Here is a 5,447-nt window from a genome sequence, read left to right on the forward strand (position 1 = left end):
ACCACTGCAGATGGTGGCTTGACGGCTCAGGTCTGCGCGGCATGGAGGGACAGCGTCAATCAGCACTGGAAAACTGGCACAGATTTTTCCGGCCTGGGGGGACCCAGCTCAGCAGTGTACTTGGTCTGGACAAGAGCAGGTGTCTAGACTTTGTGCCATGCCTTTAGGAGTTCTGATGGATATAAGAATAATCTGGCATGTTTTTAAGGGGAGAAAATGCCCAAGACAAAGCTGTTCCTTTACTCAAGGATATGAGAGGAGACACTTTTATAACCATAAGAGTAATCCTAAACAAATCCTGAAACTTTAATGGGAGTCATTTTAGCATATTTCCTGTAATTTGTAATATTTATTTTGATATATGTTCAGAAAGTTTATGTAATATTTTTCATGCATGAGCTACTTTTGGCAAAATACAGACATCTTCACATGCATACAAATTTGCTATTATGATTGGCCAAGCTTTAATAAATGATATGTAATAACAAATATTGGCCATGTGTTTGGAACACGGATGTGCCAGGACCATGTTACCCAGTGCTCCAGGATAGAAATATCTGCTTATTGCAGATGACCTGACCTCAGCTGACCTGTGACCGCTGCAGAAATCAGTCTGACCTCTGGCCCTGCTTTTTACCCAGAAAGCTTTTCCAGACTGTACAGGATTGCAGCTTTAAGGGTCAGATTCCTCACTTATATCCTTGTCGTATACCCCATGTCTGTCATTTTTCCTGTGGCTGTGTGAGAGCATCGTATTCTGCCTTTGAATGTTTGTTGCATAACATGAAAGCCACAGGCAAACAGGGCCAGAAATTGATCTCACTATCAATCATGTAATATCAGGGAAACTCTCATCAGATATAGTAATTCTGAATTGTAGTATGGATCTGAATCCAGCTTGTTATGTCCACTAGCAAGAGTGATTAATTCCTGCAGTTAATTAAAAATAGTGCAGGAAAAAAAGAAAAACAAACAAACAACAACAACAAATAAAAGTGAAAGCTGGAATTAAGTAAGAAATATTTTAAAAAGCGAGTTCTTGTAGTACCTCCTTGTGTACCCAAGAGAAAGCAGTGCCCTGTCTTAAATAAATATGAAAATTGCTCAATATTAAGTACATGCCTTCACAAAGATGAAACTTTTGAAATGAAAATGGTTTTCTTAAAATCTGAGAGAAAACATTTCAGTGCTTGATGTCCTCAGTCTGCTGGGTGCCCTTCTCCAAGGGAGCTACTCACTCCCTTGGTGGCCCCAGCCATGCCAGGGCTTTCCTCCTCACAAGGTGTTTTAAACTTGCCTGGTCTGAATGGAATGATTTTCCATCTTGCTGGCTGCTGACCTGCAGGTCTCCTTGGCCATCGCTGCTGAGCCCGATGAGCCCAACCCCAACGCCACACACTGTGCCAGCCCAGCAGCTGCTGCTTGTGGAGATGCTCAGTTTGCAAAAAACAGGAGTTACCAAACTACACCTGAACTAACCCTTCTCTTTCAGGGCACATCTATACACCAAGTAAACCAAATTGAACTCAGATTAGAGTAGAAAGCATATTGGCTTCCAGGTGATTTTAAACCACATGCCTAGCACATTGCAGGGTGGTGCATCACCCAGGCATTGCCTCCTCAGAAGCAGCGGCTGCTGTGCACACAGGGTTGGTTGGCAGAGCCATGCTCTGGGCAGTTATAATACATTATTTTTTAGCACCATCTAGTGGGTAGACAGGCCCTCCTACACATGTCACCTTAGGAGAATGTTTTCCCCTTACTGCGAGTTTAACAAATAATAAAAGCTTGCACTTGACCTCTACTCTTTTTTCCATTCATTTCTTACCAGCATTGTTTCATGAAACAATGGACTGATATATGAACAAGCAATCTGTCCCATCCCTGCAGGCGCAGAGCTGCTGAAGAGCACAGGAAGATCTCATTTTAGCATCAGTCCTTCAGAGAATTTGGCTGGACAGGCTCTGAAAGAAACTGAACATTTTGTAAGAAATAAATATGTTTGACAAAGCTGCTACTGATCTAATTTTGCTGCCTGAAATACACAGGACAAGCCAGCTGTAAGAAGATATTAAAAAAGAAAAAGGAAAACATTAATTTTCTATTATTTATAATGTGGCTGTCACACACAGAAAATGTGCCAAGATTCTCTTGGCAATTGTTTCATCCCTTGTTTTAAAACATGCAAATAGTAAACAGAGAACAGATAAGGCTCAGCCACAGCTGATGGGAATATATGAAAAGAGGCAGTGAACAGCAAGACTTCCTAAAGCCCTGAAGCACTCTAACTGAAACTGGGTTTGTAGATTGTGTTCAACTCAACCAACCTTTAAGCTAAGCTTTAACATAATTTTTGCTGTCAGTATATGTAGGAGAACCAGAACAACAGGTGCCTTTCAGCAAAAGCTCAGTCCGGATCCTGCTCTGCCTACTCCAAACACGGATGAAGAACAAACCTGTTTATTTCCATCCAAGGCAGGGATGCAAATTTAGGTGCTGTCTGCAGACATTTAAGTACTTGCTTGCTAAGCAGCACTCCTCATGGCACAGGGCTCTAAATACAGATGCTCCAGTCCCAAGTGCACACTGCTGAAGCTTTACTTGCTGTAGTAGACTTGTACCTTATTCACTCAGACTGGGATCAGATTTGGCCACTGGATTTCAAAGAGATTTGGGATAAGCCTGTCTTTTGTGTTTACACAGTTTTTTTTCTGGGAAACACTTGCATTTTTTGTTATAGATGCCTACTGTAATTGCACAACAACTAAATGCCTTTTTTCATGTGCATTCTTGCAGACCTTCTGGAATGCAACTCTTATGTTGGCTTCTGGGGAACTGTTTCCAATTCTTGTCAACTGAGAGGAGAATTCAACCAGTGTATGTAAACATGTATTGTAAATCTCTCATGCAAGAACCATTTGCAGAATGATAGAGAACAAAGGAAAGGAGATTTGGCTGGATTTGGCATTGTGCTCATCTGCCAGCACCACTCAGACACTCCTCCAAATGGTACCTACCAACTGTGGGTAACATGCAGTCACCTCCATGCTCCTCCATCTGAATTCCAGGGGGAAAGTTGTTAGAGAGGTTTCCAGCAGGACAGAAGTGGTGGAAGTCCCTGTGCGAATGACTCCATCTCTGGGGAAGTTCTCTGGGGACTACTGGAGCTTTTCCTTCAATGAGGGCTTTCCCTGGCCAGGCTGTCGGCTCCTTTGGGTCTGCCCAAACCTCTGCTTGGAAATCCCGGAGGCTCATTTTTCTGTACCTTATTTCAGGTTTTCCCAGGCACAGAAGATCCAGTCTCCAGGCTTCGGTTGAGTGGTTTTTCTCTGCAAGCAGAACGGCACCCAGTTTGCACAGTGCTGATGTAAACGTCAACCTCAAATAATTAGTGCATGTGGTCAGTTAATCATCTCACTGGCTCCAGGTGGAAACATGCCAAGACATTTCTGTAGTAGTGAGGCCATTACATTTGCCCTTTATTTGCATTGGATGTTTAAATATTTCTGTATCCCAGTCACAGTTTCCCTCAACAGTTCTTAGGAGTGTTATACATGTTCTGGATGGAGCTGAGCAGAAAATATTTTTAGCTAATATATAAATTCACAGCAATTGAATCAATTTGGGTCAAGTTTGATAAATCATTTTGACAAAAAGTGGGGAGAAGGCCTGGAAAGCATCTTGATATTTTGTTTTAAAATGACATTTTCATTTCGAAATCAGGGCGTATTTAAAAATATCAAATCAGTCCCAAATACTCCTTTCCAGTTGGCAGTTGAAAAAAAAATAAAAATCTGTTTTTCACCCAATTCTGCTGGAGAGTTTGACAGTGCTTGGTGATCTAGTAAGCCTGTATTAGTAGGAAAATAAATACTTTTGGATTATTTCTGGTTGACCCTATCATGGCTTCCCACTCAGGACTCTTGCAAAAGGTTCTGAAAGCAATGGTCTTGTAATATGTGTAGTACCTCTAAAGAAATTGTTATGCACGTGACTGTCTCTTCAAGATTACTTTTGAGGACTGAGAAATCACTGCAGCAAGACAAGAACATCAGTAAGATGGGAGGCAGGATCCTTTGTAGGTAACATCTCTGACAGTTTCTTGGCAAGGAATTTTTGGTGCCAGTGTTCATATGATGATTCTCCATCTCAGCTCTCACCACAGGCTCAATCCCATCCTGACTGAGGAACATTGTGATGAAGTTTGTCAGGTCATGCCCTTTTTTTACACCCTTGCTGATGCATAACCATCAGGTTTCAACAGGAGTATTGATAATGCTCGTAACGTGCTTGTAGCATATGGGACAGATGAAACAAGAAGGTAAAATGTAGTTGACGTAGGGGTGTTGCCTTGTAGTCAGGGACAGTCATTTCCTGCACTCCCATTAGCATTGCTCATTCACATCTGATAGATGATACAGTGTTGTCAGTGCTTTGGTTGGTTTACGCCTGCTCAAGAGTGCGATGTGTATAAATAACCTCCCAACATATATACATATATATATTTAGTGTATGATAAATATTTAATTGTGAATAAATGCTCTGACAATTTTAATCCATCCTCTGCTTTTGTTTTGACTTCTGTTTGCTTGTTTATTATTCATAAGCATTTGCTGAATAGCACAGACAAACCATTTTCAGACTATGAGTTTTCTGGGAATCATTCAGTTCAGCTATTCACTATTCATCTTTTGTGGTAGAAGACTGGCTACTTAAACCACACAGTGGTTTTCCTCTAATTCCTAACTGTGTATTTATAAACAGTAAAATAAAGACAGACGAATTGTGAATGCTTTTCTTTGATTGTGAAGATCCTTGTTTGCCTGCCTGTGTGGGCATACATCCCAAGAATAGCATTGTCCATAACCGTGTGCATCCGTACAAACACAGAGAAATTTGGGCTTTGGGGAAAGGTCTATGAACATAAAGGAGCACAGTGTGTGGGAGCTGTGTTTCAGGGCATTGAAGCCACCATGTATCACAGTATCACAGTATGTTTGGGATTGGAAGGGACCTCAAAAGATCATCTAGTCCAATCCCCCTGCTGGAGCAGGAACGCCTAAGTGAGGTCGCACAGGAACATGTCCAGGTGGGTTTTGAATGTCTCCAGGGAAGGAGACTCCACAACCTCCCTGGGCAGCCTGTTCCAGTGCTCTGTCACCCTCACTGAGAAGAAGTTTCTTCTCAAATTTAAGTGGAACCTCTTGTGTTCCAGCTTGATCCCATTACCCCTTGTCCTATCATTGTTTGCCACCGAGAAGAGCCTGGCTCCATCCTCATGGCACTCAGCCTTTATATACTTATAAGCATTAATAAGGTCACCCCTCAGTCTCCTCTTCTCCAGACTAAAGAGACCCAGCTCCCTCAGCCTTTCTTCATAAGGGAGGTGCTCCACTCCCTTAATCATCTTCATTGCCCTACGCTGGACCCTCTCCAGCAGTTCCCTG

At 42.2% G+C, this 5,447-nt stretch overlaps 1 long non-coding RNA gene across 1 annotated transcript; it reads right to left on the minus strand.

Annotated features, from left to right (window-relative positions):
• Positions 1-329: 329 nt before the first annotated feature.
• On the minus strand, positions 330-3,367 carry LOC135578411 (uncharacterized). Its single transcript, XR_010469954.1, has 2 exons — positions 3,018-3,367; positions 330-1,974 (listed from the first exon to the last, which is right to left on the minus strand). It is a non-coding gene; the product is annotated as an uncharacterized LOC135578411 (long non-coding RNA).
• Between the last annotated feature and the right edge of the window lie 2,080 nt (positions 3,368-5,447).

The sequence above is a fragment of the Columba livia genome, chromosome 2, assembly GCF_036013475.1.
Source record: "Columba livia isolate bColLiv1 breed racing homer chromosome 2, bColLiv1.pat.W.v2, whole genome shotgun sequence".
NCBI lineage: Eukaryota > Metazoa > Chordata > Aves > Columbiformes > Columbidae > Columba > Columba livia.